General features: G+C 39.1%; 1 pseudogene; it reads left to right on the top strand.

Annotated features, from left to right (window-relative positions):
* The first annotated feature begins 4228 nt into the window (after nucleotides 1-4228).
* Nucleotides 4229-13969, top strand: LOC120243347 (annotated as a pseudogene).
* Nucleotides 13970-15861: the final 1892 nt, after the last annotated feature.

Raw genomic sequence — 15861 nt, forward strand, 5'->3', positions numbered from 1 at the left:
CAGACCCTCAACCAACTGAGCCACCCAGGCACCTATAAAGAAATAGAATACTTCTATCTATGTAGTCTGGCAAGGTTCTGGAAAACTAGAGTAGCTGCTCCTATTCACTGTTTTACTTACTGATTTCCCTCCCACTGCTGCTATTATCCAGTTTCCACACTCAGTGGCTTTTAGGATGACCCAACTACCATTTCAGCAATGCTGTGACAACCATATTTGAAGATACTCATTTCCCATTCTCCCCCTTATTTTCTATAGAAACATATCCTTCTCTAGGTCACAGGGGGTCCTCAAGACAGACCCAGGAAGCCTTTGCTGCTAATGATGAATCTTCCAATGCAAATGCAGTCTGGCCTGGAGACTCATGGTCTCATAGGTGGAGCCATTGCTATTCTTTGCTCTGAGAGCTCTGAGAAGGTGAGCATGGTGAAGGAGTAAGGTTTCTGGTGATCTGAGGGCTTCTGTCTGGCTTGTGCCGTAGGGTCAAATAATTACTGGAATAAATTTGAAAGAAATTGTGATATTTCCTGCAAGATGAGCTGCTCTGTCAGCTCCTACCCTTATAATATTACTGGCTACCAGATTAGGGCTTAAAGGCTTACACAGTCCTTCGATTTTGGAAGTTTTCCCTAAATACAGCTTAGCTTATTTCCCACATCTGCCTTTTCTGGGAATAAACAGTTTATTGTGGGCTCCTTCAGACGTCTGCAGAGCCTGCCTGCATCCGCACCAAATAACCATAACCAGATTTGCTAAATGGATAAAGAAGGCTTCTGGAAGGATTTCAGAGGCATCAGGTGAAAACATATAAAACACAACAGACTCAGTAAACAGGAATGTCAGTTCCTCTGACACCCCAGGGTATTCACACCCCTGAAGAAATTTGTAAATGTGAAACAAAAGCTCAAAGAGCATACAGTGCAATGACAAAAACTGTCACTATCCCCCAAAAAGCCAAATAGATGAAGAAGTCCGCTTTACCTGCTCTGCTACACACATACAAAGCAAGTGTTCTTTTCAGGTAGAGAATGACAGAGAAAAATATTATTTAGTTTGATTACTTTTTTTTTTTAACCTCATGACTCCATACATGTGAGTTTTTATGGGAAAAGAGTAGGAATGTGTTAAGAAGGGATGGGGATGGTGATAAAAATCAGACGCCTGACAATCTTAGTGTTGGCTTCTGAATGTTGTGGTTCCCCGCCCCCCTTCCACTTAGAGGTCACAGGAGATGAGGGACCTCTGATTCTGAGAAGAGCTAGTCAGGGCTAGCTTCCTCCTTTTCACCACTGTGCACAAAATCTGCAAAATTAGATAACAAACCAGGTGCTGTCCTGACAGTTTGTAGACAAGCTGAATTGTCCAGGTGAGAACCAAGCAGACAAATCCCAGAAGGGATTGTTTTTCCTTTTATCGACAGGATGGGGAGGATTTATTGCAATGTTGAAATAAATTGTTGAAAATCTATTTCTTAAGAAGTCCACAGTGATCTTTGTCAATCTGACTTCTGTGTGCACGAGAATGCAAAATTTCTGTATAGAACAGACTATTAATAGAACAAACACAACTTGTTTTTTTAATTCTTTTTTAGTTTAACCTTGTATTTTTTTAACACAAGTTTAGAAACTTCTTGCCTTCAAGGATGGAGAAAATAAGCCAATGATTTCCTTCCACAGAAGTCTTGAAACATGTTCAATAAAGCTTAGTTTCCTAGTATGCAACTAATTGAAGTTAACTCTTTGGGGATCCTTTAGAAAAAATATTCTTAAATTATAGAGGTGCTACTACATGTTAGGATTTGTTTATTTAGCTCCTAAACTTCTATAAAACATCACTCTTGGAAAATGTTGGTGTATTGATTATCTTCCTCAAAATGATGCCATCCCCTTTTATTAGACCATGTCCAGGAGGCAATGAAAATTGATCTTATGTGACATTCAAAAACACAGTCTAGAAAACTAGGAGAAAAAAGAATGTAGAAGTTATTTAAAGCAATGTTATAACTTTAATCATCACTTAAATCAGTTCTGCAACTGCACAAATATTTCTTGGTCCTAAACTTTTGCTTTATTTAATAAGATCACTGAAACTAGATTAAGATTAGATATTATATCATATTCCTCTACTAATTGGTACAGTTCTTTTTGCTTGTTTTTGAGAGAGAAAGTGTGAATGGGGGAGGGGCTGAGAGAGGGAGACAGAATCTAAAGCAGGCTCCAGGCTCCGAGCTGTCAGCACAGAGCTAATGCGGGGCCCAAATCCATGAACTGTGAGATCATGACCTTAGCTGAAGTCATGGCACCCGGATGCCCCAGTACAGTTCTTTCTTAACTACTCAGTGATATTAGTAAACGTTAGCTTATGTTAATTGGGGAAAACTGAAGGGAAAAAAATAATAAAAATAAATAAAAAATAAAAAAATGTTAACATTTCAAGCATGAGACAAATGATCATAGTGACTGGTTATTTGCTTTTGGGAATCTGATTTACAGAATTTGTGTTGAGGTCCTCTTTGATGGTGCTGGAAATAACAATGGATGCAGTAATGAAAGGAGGTGAGGTGTTCCCACTAAGATGTGGAGGAGAGGCATTAAGTTCACCAAAATCTAAGACAGATCCTGGCCCTCCCTTGCACGACCTTATCTTGATACACCTGAAGCTTGAAATCAGAGACCAAATACAACAGAGGAAATCCTTATACTCACCAATTTTCTCTACCTTAGCTCATACTTAGCTGCTTTTTTTTTTTTAGTCAAATTATGCAGGAGCAGTTGAAAATTATAGACTCCTGTAATGGGGTGATTTTTGCTTATCCAAAATTCATATAAATCTCAGTATTTGACCTTATTTGGAAAAGGTGTAGTTATTTAAAAAGAAGTTATATTGAACTAAGATCAGCTTCTAATCCAGTAGGCCTGTGTTCTTATGTCAAAGAGGATTTGGACACAGACACATGTGCAGGGGAGGGTACCTACAAACCTCTAGAAACTTAGAGGAAAGATATGGAAGAGACTCTCCCTCACAGCCCTCAGGAGAAGTCAAACTTGCAGAATTCTTGATCCCAAACTTCTAGATCCCAGAACTGCAAGACACTGCATTTCTAATGTTGAAGCCACTTACTGTGTGGTGCTTTGTTAAGGAAGCGCTTAGAAAACTACTACAACTCTCTAGATATAGTTTCTCCGTATCACATTTCCCACACTTATCTGATCATCAGAATGATTTGTGTAAGTTTTAAAATATATAAATTTTGGTGGAAACTTTCACAACAGATTCCAATTCAGTATGTTTGGGGTGGCCCTAGAAATCTTTATTACAACAAAATAACAATCAAACTAAAAAACTCTGGCCAGGGGGCACCTGGGCGGCTCAGCTGGTAGAGTTTCCAATGGTATTTAGGCTCCGGTCATGATCCCATGGAATTGAGCCCTGCATCAGGCTCTGTGCTGAGTGTGGAACCTGCTTAAGATTCTTTCTCTCTCTTCATCTGCCTCTCTCTCTAGCTCACATGCATTCTCCCTCTCTCTCTATTTCTCTGTCTCCCTCTCCCTCTATCCCTCCCTCAAATAAAAACAAAACAAAACCTTTGGTCGGTGATTCTGATGCAGAGTTAATTTGAGAGCCTCTACTCAAGAAAAAAGTATTGAGAGAAGTTTTCAAATGCCAAAAAAAAAAAAAAAAGAGAAAAAGGTTCTCGTTCTCTAATTTATTTAATAAGGTTAAGAAATAATTATTTTTGTTTCTAGGCCTTAATGATCTCTTCTGCAAAAGGAGAAAATTGGGGAGCACTTGGGTGGCTCAGTTGGTTGAATGGCTGACTTTGACTCAAGTCATGATCTCACAATTCATGAGTTCACACCCCACATGGGCTTGCTGCTGTCAGTGCAGAGCCCACTTCAGACTGTTTGTCCTCCCCCTCTGCACCTCACGCATTGTGCTTTCTCTCAAAAGTAAATAAAGCACTTTTTTAAAAAAGGAGAACGTTGGACCTTATTCTAAAAGGCAGAAGTTTGTAGTCAGATGTGTTCTCATTTTTACTTCTCTATTTTGATCAATACAAGGATGCATACAATATTTTCAGAGGCAGCCATTGTCCAGTGGGCCATTCAGGCTTTGCCAGAGCTGGGTTGGTATTGCCCCCCTCCCCAAGTCCTGGCCCCTCCTCCAAGCTGGCACAGGGGGCCAGTCCCTGGCTCTTAGCACTCAGTAGTCCTTGGGGCAGGCTACCATGAGCAAATGGAAAGCATCAGAGGAGACGCTCAATGGGGGAGTCACCAACATGCTCACAGAGCTTGCAGATTTTGAGAAGAACATGAACCAGGCTATCCATAAATATGATGCTTAGCGGAAAGCAGCGTCAGTGAAACCAAGTGCCCATAAAACTAGAGTGGAGCAGATGCTAAGAAGTTGCCTGGAATAGGAACAAAAATTGCTGAAAAAGGTTGATACTTTTTAGTGACTGGAAACTTGTAAAAGCTGGAAAAAATTCAGTGGTATGATACGAGTTCATCTATCAACTTACTGATTTGGGTTAGTGGCACTGATCCATCTCCTGTGAGGAAGGTTGTAGGTGAAAGAATTTAAGCATTAGTAGGTCTCAGAAAAAAATGAAAATAAGTCAAAGTATAATCAGCGAATTGGCCTGAAATTGAGGAGTTTGAGAATAGAATTCATCCTAAAGAGATGTTACAAAAATAAGACATTATACTAACTGAAGTTTAAGAAGTGGATTCTGAGGGGCACCTGGGTGACTCAGTCGGTTAAGCATCTGACTCTTGATTTTGGCTCAGGTCATGATCTCACAGTTTGTGAGTTCAAGGGTTCATGAGTTCAGACCCCACATCGAGTTTTGCACTGACAGTGCAGACCCTGCTTGGGTTTCTTTCTCTCTCTTTCCCTCTGTCCCTCTCCTGCTTGTACTCTCTCTCTCTCAAAAAAAAAAAAAAAATGGATTCCGAATACATTGTGGTAGTCTGTGGCAGTTTCAGAAGAGGTGAAGAGTTCATTGATGATGTGGATGTCTTTCTGACCCATCCAGGCTTACCTCTGAATCAACCAAAGAGCCAAAGCTGTTACATTGTGTTATGGAGCAGTTATAGAAGGTCCATTTTATGACAGACACTCTGTCAAAAGGTAAAGCAAAGTTCATGAGTGTTTTCCAGCTTCCCAGTAAAAATGAAGAAAAGGAGTATCGATACAGGAGAATTGATATCAGGTTGCTACCCAAAGATCAATATTACTGTCGTGTTCTCCGTTTCACTGGGAGTGATATTTTCTATAAAAATACGAGAGTTCATTCCCTAGAGAAGGGCTTTTCAATCAGTGGATATACAGTCTGTCCCCAGGGAGTCACTGGAGTTGCTGGACAGCCTCTACCAATAGATAGTGGAAAGGCATCTTTGATTACATCCAAGTGGAAATACCAAGAACCCAAGGATCAAAGTGAATGTTCCTATTCTTCATTACAGGCACAGCTCAATTCAACAGGAATCTTAATTTGTTTCTTAACCTTTGCTCTGCTGTTTTTAGATGATTCTTCATGCTATAGCTTGCACTCAATAAAGCCTCCTGTACTATTCAAAAAAAAAAAAAAGAATATGTACAGTGTTTCATCTATTTTCACGCAGGTGCCAGTTAGTAATCACCATTTCCCTTCATAGGCCAGGTTTCCCATGAAGCACTCTTAGTTGAAGTACAGATGGCTTGTTGGAGAGTAAAAAAATCAGGGTGGGCAGACAGAGAGGTAGAAATCTCATGGAGTCACTACAGTGCTCTCAGACAATCTTGCCAATGGCACTTGAGATGGTGTATGCCTTCCGAGATGCCTTCTCAGATGGCATTGAGTGGCCACGGACCATGGACCTCCATATTTAGCATCCCTTCCTTGAATGTGGGTTGCTTTCAGAGAAGGTGCAGGGCTTGGGTGAGGCAAGTTCCTTCAGTTGAAGAAAATTCCTAGCTAGGAACCAGACTGAGAGAGCTCAGCAGATAACAGTCTTGGTAGCTGGTGAAAGGAGTTCCTTAGTCCCAAAGATGGGTGGTCTCTTGGTGGCTCATCCCAGCATCTGCCAGTGTTTACCTCTTGTGCCAGTTGATTCTCCTTGCTCTGTATATTGGCTCAGTCTGAGAACGGCTGACCGGGGACTGTAGTGGTTCTGACCTCCTAGGCTATATAAAGAAATGGAAAGTGACTGGAAGGTGACGTGGATAACTATACCCCTCATCACTTGGAGCTTCCAGCCTGATATTTGCGATCTCTTCTCTCACTCTGCAATCCAAAATTTCTTCATCTGTTTTTCCTGCCTTGCTGTGCTATGCGACTTGCCTGGGGACTTAAGATCTGATTGCCCAGGCGTTTTCATGCTATAGCCACTGCACTGCTCCCTTTACCATCATAATTGGACAGAGGAATGTCAAGAATTGTCCTCTGGGAATCACCTGGGATCCTGAGTGATACACCACAGTACTTGCTACCCACTGTCCTCAGATTGTTTTCCTTTTATTTTTCCCCAGCATTGGTATGCATGATAAGCTTTTTATACTTCCTGTTCTTTATATAATGAATATGGGGAAAAGACCATAGTTACTATATGTGGGACTTATACAGGAGAAACATTTGAGGATTCTTCCCATGATATGTTTCTCTTATGTGAATATGAAGATTGTTATGGTAAACTAGGTTCTCAATTTCTTGGAAGCGACAGTGATGGCAGGCAGCAAAATCTAGGGCACTGTCACCTGTCACATAAGAGAAGTGTTTTTCTCATTTTTATATAATCTTTATCCAGAATTAATTTTGGAGCTAGCTGGGAAAGATTCAAGCACTGTCTCACATTGTGAGAGATGTAATGTTATTTTTTTTTTAAATCTTCTGTTTTGTATGCTAGATTATCTATCTTAAGGTATCCCAGGACCCCAAAGTGACATAGGTACTTATGTTCAGATACTGGTAATAAATGTCAACATTAAGGTCCTTTTAATTCCATATTATACAATATTTTAGCTAGAATGATCTATAAGGGCCCAATATCACTAGTGAGAAGGGAAAAGAAATGTGATCCAAACAATTCAAATATTTTTTTTTTCTTTATGTTTTATCTTCTCTGGATTTCAGAAGCATATTCTACCTTGTAAACCCACAACGCCTTAGAGGATAACACTAAGTGATTTATCACTCTGTTATGTTGGCAAAGTTTATTTACAGTCATTAACAAGAAAACACATGATTACATCTTACAATAAATAAGATGTTCTCTAGTGAAAATGAAACATCTTTGTATATACTACCCTAATCATTTCTCTCAAAGCTCCTTACAGCCTCTTACCAATCTTAAGTTTAAAACAAGTGAGAAATCTCAGTCTTGGTCCTCACGTGTAGTTGAATAGCTTCTCTCTTTTTTTTAATGCTTGTTTCTTTTTGAGAGAAGGTGTGTGTGTGGCGGCGGGGGCGGGAGGGGGAGGCGGGGGGGGGGGCAGTTAGACAGAGGAGCCAAAGTGGCCTTAATGCTGAAAGTAGAGAGCCCGATGCGGGACTTAAACTCATGAACCATGAGATCATGACCTGAGCTGAAGTTGGATGCCTAACCGACTGAGCCACCCAGGTGCCCTAAATAGCTTCTTTTCTGTATAAGGAGGAGTCACTTTTGTGGTTCACTTACTGAATTCAAATTACAAACAAGGTGTGTTCCAAAATATCCTTCTATTAATAGACATTTCATGCTTAGAACATATTTGCCCAAGGGTCAAAGTTGTATTTAATGCTTTTATAAATCAATTTTTAAGACCTGTTTTCTCACAAGGCCAGTGATGTAAACATAACCAAAACACCATATATAAATAATACTATTAAAAAAACCTTTTGTGAACCAAGTTTTAAATTACGTGAACTAAATTTTGTGGTCTAATTCCAGTGTGTAGCTACCATAATACTATGTTTCTTAAGAAAAATACATTTTGAATTAAAAAAAAAAATCATGAAAAACAAACACCTGTCCTTCATGCCTTCTTTCCCTCGCTTCTTTCATTCCCCCACTCCCTTCCTTGAAATCCTTCACTTTCTTCCTTCCTTCTTTAAATAACTATTGAGATTGAATTATGTGTTTGGTCCTGTGCCAGGCTCTGGAGGTACACAAATGAAATGAGCTCCCCTTCCCTTAAAGAGCTCGCAGTGGTAAGCCAGGCAGAAACATGTAAGTAGCAAGTGTGCAGATGAATGCCTGCAACTCCGTGTGCTAAGCATAATGGCAAGAACATGCATTTGTATATTTATTTTTTCTATTTTTTTTAAATATGCCTAATAAAACATCTAAAATTGCATATATAGTCCACATTTTGTTTCTATTGAACAGAACTGAGTTAGAATATGGAGTTTTTAAAAATGTTTATGTATTTATTGATTTTTTAAAAAATATTAAATCCAATTTAGTTAACATATAGTGTAATAGCTTCAGGAATAGAATATATGGATTCATCACTTACATATAACACCCACTGCTCATCCTAATAAGTGCCCTCCTTATTGCCCATCACCTCTTTATCCCATCCCCTCACCCAACCCCCTGCCAACAACACTCAGTTCTCTGTATTTAAGAGGTTCTTATTATGTTTGTTTCCCTCTCTGTTTTTATAATAATTTTGCTTCTTTTCCCTTATGTTCATCTGTTTTGTATCTTAATTCCACATATGAGAGAAATCATACAATAGTTGTCTTTCACTGATTTATTTCACTTAGCGTAATACATTCTAGTTCCATCCATGTTGTTTGAAATGGCAAGATTTCATTTTCTTTTATTACTAACCAATATTCCATTGTGTATATACACCACATCTTCTTAATCAACTCATCAGTCGATGGACTTTTGAACTATATACATACGTTGTGTATTGTCAATAATGCGGCTATAAACATTGGGGTGCAAGTACCCCTTCGCATCAGCACCGCTGTATCCTTTGGATAGATATGTATTAGTGCAGCTGTTGGGTCATAGGGCAGGTCTGTATTTAATTTTTTGAGGAATGCCCATACTTTTTTCCAGAGTGGCTGCACCAGTTTGCATTCCCACCAACAGTGCAAAAGGGCTCCTCTTCACATTCTTCCCAACGTCTCTTGTTGCCCGAGTTGTTAAGGTTAGCCATTCTCATAGGTGTGAGATAGTATCTCATTGTGGTATTGATTTGTTTTTCCCTGATGATGAGTAATGTTGAGCATTTTTTTCCTGCTTCTGTTAGCCATCTGGATGTCTTCTTTGGAGAAGTGTCTATTTCTTTACCGGATTATTATTTTTTTTATTCTTTTGACATTTATTTATCTTTGAGAGATAGGGACACAGAGCATGAGCAGAGGAGAGGCACAGAGAGAGAGAGAGGGAGACACAGAATCCGAAGCATGCTCCAGACTCTGAATGAGCCGTGAGATCATGACCTGAGCAGAAGTCAGCCGCTTAACCGACTGAGCCATCCAGGCCCCCCTGGCTTATTTGTTTTTTGGCTGTTGAATTTGGTAAGTTCTTTAAAGATTTTGGATCCTAATCCTTTATCCGATATGTCATTTGGAAATATCTTCTCCCATTCTGTTGGTTGCCTTTTAGTTTTGCTAATTGTTTCCTTCAATGTGCAGAATATTTTTATCTTGAAGAGATGCTAATAGTTAAATTTTGCTTTTGCTTACCTTGCCTCCAGAGACATGTCAAGTAAGTTGCTGTGGCTGAAGTCAAAGAGGTTGTTGCCTGTTTTCTTCTTGAGGATTTTCATGTCTCATGTCTTACATTTAGGTCTTTCATCCATTTCGAGTTTATTTTTGGCTACAGTGTAAGAAAGTGGTCCCCGTTCATGTTTTTTGTATGTTGTCCAGTTTTCCTACAACCATTTGCTGAAGAAACAGTGTTTTCCCATTGGATATTATTTCCTGCATTATCAAAGATTAGTTGGCCATACGTTTTTGTGGTCCATTTCTGGGTTCTCTACTCTGTTCATTGATCTATGTGTCTGTTCTTGTGCTAGTACCATATTGTCTTGATGATTACAGCTTTGTAATATACCTTGAGGTCCAGAATTGTGATGCCTCCAGTTTAGGTTTTCTTTTTCAGAATCTATTTGGCTATCCTGGGTCTTTTCTGGTCTCACGCAAATGTCAGGATTGTTTGTTCTACCTCTCTGAAGAATGCTGGCATTATTTTGATAGGTATTGCATTGAATATGTAGATTGCTTTGGATAGTATCAACATTTTAACAATATTTGTTCTTCCTATCCAGGAGCATGGAATGTGTTTCCATTTGTATGTGTGTGTGTGTCTTCAGTTTCTTTCATAAGCTTTCTATAATTTTCAGTGTATAGGTTTTTCACCTCTTCATTTAGGTTTATTCCAGGTATTTTATGGTTTTTGGTACAGTTGTAAATGGGATTGATTCCTTGATCTCTCTTTCTGCAGCTTCATCATTGATGTATAGAAGTGCAACCAATTTCTGTACATTGATTTTTATATCCTGCAACTTCGCTGAATTCATGGATGAGTTCTAGCAGCTTTTTGGTAGAGCCTTTTGGATTTTCCACATAGAGTGTCATGCCATCTGTGAAGAGTGAAAGTTTGACTTTCCCCTTGCCAATTTGGATGCCGTCTAGTTCTTTGTGTTTTCTGATTGCTGAGGCCATGACTGTCAACACTATGTTGAATAACGGTGAATGTCCAGTGAGATTGGACATCCTTGTTGTGCTTCTGACCTTAGGAAAACTCTCAGTGTTTCCCCATTTGGGAATGACATTAGTGTTGGGTCTTTCTTATATGTCCTTTATGATCTTGAGGTATTGTCTTTCCTTCTCGACTTTCTTTAGGGATTTTATCAAGAAAGGATGCTGTATTTTGTCAAATGTTTTTTCAGCAGCTCTTGAGAGAATCATACAATCCTTGTCCTTTCTTTTATTAATGTGATGTATCACATTCATTGATTTATGAATTTTGAACCAGTCCTACATCCCATGAATAAGTCCTGCTTGATTGTGATGAATAATGCTTTAAATGTTGAATTTGGTTTGCTAGTGTTTGTTGAGATATTTTGCCTCCAAGTTCATCATTGAAATTGGTCTGTAGTTATATTGTGGGGTCTTTGTCTGGTTTTAGAAACAAGGTAATGCTGGCCTTGTTGAATGAGTCTGGAAGTTTTCTTTCCTTTTTTAGGAGAGGAGTGGGGGACGGGGGAACAGCTTCAAATGAATAGGTGTTAACTCTTCTTTAAATATTTGTAGAATTCCCCTGGAAAGCAGTCTGGCCTTGGTCTCTTGGTTTTTTGGGGGGAGATTTTTGGTTACTGATTCAATTCCTTTACTGGATATGGGTCTTCTCAAATTTTCAACTTCTTCCTGTTTCAGTTTTGGTTGTTTATATGTTGCTAGGAATCTGTCACTTTCTTTCATCTTGCCCAATTTGTTGGTATATAACTACTCATAATATTCTCTTATTAATGTTTGTATTTCTTCAGTGTTGATTGTGATCTCTCCTCTTTCATTCATGATTTTATTTATTCAGGCTCTTTCCTTTTTTCTTTTTGATCAGTCTGGTTAGGGGTTCATAGGTTTGTTAATCCTTTCAAAAACTAGCTCCTATGTTTTGTTTGTTTGTTTATTTTTTAATCTACTGTGTTTTTATTTTGATATCATTAATTTCTGCTCTAATCTTTATTGTTTCCCTTCTTTTGCTGGTATGGGCCTTTATTTGCTGTTCTTTTTCCAGCTCTTTTAGGTATAAGGTTAGGTTATGTATTTGAGACCTTTCTTACTTCTTTAGAAAGGCTTGGATTGCTATATATTTCCACTTATGACTGCCTTTGCTGCGTCCCAGAGGTTCCAGACGTTTTGGGCTCTCGTGTTTTCATTTGCATTGGCTTCCATGTACTTTTAAATTTTCTCTTTAATTTCTTCGTTGACTCATTCATTCTTTAATAGAATGTTCTTTGATCTCCAAGCATTAATGGTCTTTCCACATTTTTTTTTTTGTGGTTTATTTCAAGATCCATAGTGTCATGGTCTGAAAATATGCAAGGCATGACCTTGATCTTTTTGTACTTGTTAAGGGCTGATTTGTGTCTTAGTGTATGATCTATTCTCATGAATGTCCCATGCACACTCAAGAAGAATGTGTATTCTGCTGCTTTGAGATAAAATATACTAAATATGTCTGTTAAGTCCATGTGGTTCAGTGTGTCATTCAAAGCCATTGCTACCTTGTTAATTTTCTGCTTAGATGACCTGTACATTGCTATAAGTGAGGTGTTGAAGTCTCCTACTATTAAGGTATTATTAGAAATGAGTTTCTTTATGTTTATGATCAATTGATTCATATATTTGATTTCTATCACATTAGGGGCAAAAATATTTACAATTGTTAGATCTTCTTGGTGGATAGACCCCTTAATTACCATATAACACCTTTTTTTTTTAATCTCTTGCTTCAGTCTTTATTTTAAAATCTAGTTTATCTGATAAAGTATGGTTACTCCAACTTTCTTTTGATGACTATTAGCATGATAGGTGGTTCTCCATCCCATTAGTTTCAATCTGCAGGTCCTTTAGGTCTAATATGAGTCTCTTGCAAGCAGCATATCGATGAGTCTTGTTTTCTTATTCATCCTGATATCCTGTGTCTGTTGATTGGAGTGTTTAGTCCATTGACATTTAGAGTGGGTATTGAAATATATGAGTTTAGTGCCATGTGTTCTCTGTTGAGTTGGTGTTTCTGGTGATGTTCTCTGGTCCTTTCTAGTCTTTGTTGTTTTTACTCTTTTTTGGATTTGTTTTGTCTTTTTTCCACTCAAAGGGCCCCCCCCCCATTAAAATTCCTTGCAAATTTTGCCCTTCACATACTCCTATAGTTTTTGTTTTTCTGGGAAACTCTCTCTCTCCTATTTTGAATAACAGACTTACTGGATAACAGATTCCTGGCTGCATATTTTTCTGATTCAGTACATTGAGTATATCCTCACATTCCTTTCTGGCCTGCCAAGTCTTTCATTATAAGTTAAGGACTTTTTTTTTTTTTTCCCCTTGCTGCTTTCATAATTCTTTCCTTATTTGTGTATGTTATGAATTTGTCTATGATATGCCTTGTTGATGGTCGGTTTTTGTTGAATCTAATAGGAGTTCTCTGTGCCTCTTGGATTTTGATGTCTGTGTTATTCCCCAGGATAGGAAAGTTTTTTGCTGTAATTTGGTCATATTAACCTTCTGCCCCTTTTTCTCTCTCTTCATCTTCTGAAACTCCTATGATTTTTCAAGTTCTTCCTTTTTAATAAGTCACTGAGTACTGTCAATCTTATGTCATGATCTCTTGCTTTTGTTTCCCTTTTTTTTTTATGACTTCATTATTCTCCATAACTTTATTTTCTACATCTCTGATTCCCTGCTATGCTTGGTCCATCCTTGTGATGGTGGCATCCATTTGAGATTGCATCTCAGTTATAGCATTTTTAATTTCGTCCTGAGAAGATTTTATTCATTTATCTGCACAGAAAGATAAGGATTGTATGTTTTTTTCAACCCCAACAGTATTTTTGTTATCATGGTTCTAAATTCTAGTTCAGACATATTGCTTATATCTGTGTTGATTAAGCCCCTGGCTGTCATTTCTTCCTGTTATTTTTTTTTGGGGGGGTGGAATTTCTTCATTTTGTCATTTTGGAGGAAGAAAAAAAATAATAAAATTAAACATTAAAATTAAAATATTAAAAACAAAATATAAAAATAAAGGTAGCTAGATTCTGGGTGTGTTTTTGTTGAAGGAAACTAGAATAGAGAGAAAAGGGAAAGAAAAGAAAAAAAGTAAGAAAAAAATTAAAAATTAAGAAAATTCATACCTTCTCTAGTCTGTACACTAAGCAGGTGGAGTGACTTGTGCTGGTCTTCTAGGGGATGAGCTTGGAGGGCACAGTTGGGCTGGGCTTGGTGTAATGGCTGTGTTCTCCACTAGGTGGTGCTGCTTAGCTTACTTGGGCTGCTCCGTGTGCCTACACATTCACACTCATGAGAGAGGTGGAAATGGCTTCACCCAGCTCCCTAGTCTCTGACACAGGAACTTCACAGTCTTACAGACCCGCATTCAAGTACCCCACCTTTGATTCAGGCCTCCGTCCTCTCCCAGCCTGTCTGTGTCCAAGCCAACAGCATGCCAAGCGGCACCTCCCTCCAGAGTTTTATCTCAGATGGGGTTGTATTTCACAGCCCCGCACTTCAGAGACCTCTGCAGCTTGGACCCACTCCGACTCTCTGGGGGACAGTCTCGCTGAGCAGTGGGTGGTGTCAGCTTGCTCCAAAAAACATTCATGCATGTACACAGCAGCAGATGTTCAGAGATTATGTCAAAACACTATGCACAGCCAATGCCAGGTTTCACTGCACTCTGGTGCCTTTCTTCCAATACCAGCAAACGTGGCTGCTCTCCAGGTTCCACTGGGACCTTTGCCTGTGGGGAAACCGTATGTCTCTCCCCCAAATGCACTCCAAGCAGGGGAACTGGTTCTCCCCACGTGGCACACAGCCCCCTCAGATCCTGCTGCCTGTCCTGGGGATTTTCCCTACTTCCTTACCAGAACCACGTGAGGTGCTGAGCTCCAAAATTTCGGACTCTGCGCTCCCCTGTTTATATAGTCCCAGTGGTACTGAAACACTCTCTTTTCTTCCCGTCTGTGGTTTGGGAGAACAGTTTTCTTGTTCAGTCCCCTGTGAGTGTTTTCACTCTTTTTCTTTCTCTCCAGCTACTGCAAGGGAAGTGCTTTTCCTGTGCTCACCCATTGTGCCATACTCTCCTCCCCCATTTCTTTGTCCTCTCTCTGCAAAAGAAGCTCATTACCCTCCATGACTTCTCTCTCTCCCAGTGCACCTTTCTGCACTATGTACCTGCCGAGTTCTGTGGCTCAGGTTACACAGATCACTGTGTTAATCCTCAGATCCATTTCCTAGGTGTTCAAATGGTTTGGTGCTGATCTAGCTGGATTTCAGGTCAGAGACAAACTCAGGGTCTCCACGCTGCTCCACCATCTTAACCTCTCAGAAGATGCATTTAGAAAAGAAGAGGGAAGCATCCTTGTCTTACATAGTTTGCACCGAAAGATAATGCCCTAACCTAACTGATATGAGAAGGTTTTTTTTTTTTCCTGTGTTTCTTTTTCCATGTAAGAAAATGAGAAGATTACATTATAAGCAGAAAAAAACAAACACATAAGTGCAGCGATGATAATGTCAGTAATGTATGAAAATACAGATTTCTCTTTATCCCAGGATTTAGCCCCCACTTGGAGAAGGTACAAGATCAAACCTCAGAGGCAAGTGAGCAAGATTGAGTAGGCTGAACTGCACTGCTTGGGTTCATGGATTATCTCATTGGCAAAAAGGATAAACAGAATTGTTTTATGTATGAATGACAGTATCAAACCTGATGGGGGTGTGTGTGTGTGCATGCACACATGTGTGCCTGTGTGCATGCATGTGCACGTGTGCGTGTGAAAATAGAATTTGATGACAGTTACTAGGATGAGTTATAAAGTTGGGGAGTAAGCTTAGGTTGAAAGCAAAGATGCCAGTTAGGAAGTTTTCAGGTAAGAAACTATAAAATACCAGTCTTCAGAGAAGAATGGTAGCAGAGAAGTAATGTAGCAGTGAGAGAAGGTTAAGTTCATGGTTTAGTCCTTCATTTCCAACTTGGAAACCTGAGTGGATAGTATAGCCATTATTCAAGATAAGATACTTAGAGAAGGAAGAAAAGCCACCTTAGGACTCTGAATTTGCAGTCTTTGTAGGGATATATAATTGATGTGTTCATGGTTTTTGTGATTGTTTTGTTTTGTTTTTTAATTGTAGGAAGTTTTTTTTGCCTTGTA

The sequence above is a fragment of the Hyaena hyaena genome, unplaced genomic scaffold (assembly GCF_003009895.1).
Source record: "Hyaena hyaena isolate Hyena2069 unplaced genomic scaffold, ASM300989v1 scaffold_338, whole genome shotgun sequence".
NCBI classification, from domain to species: domain Eukaryota; kingdom Metazoa; phylum Chordata; class Mammalia; order Carnivora; family Hyaenidae; genus Hyaena; species Hyaena hyaena.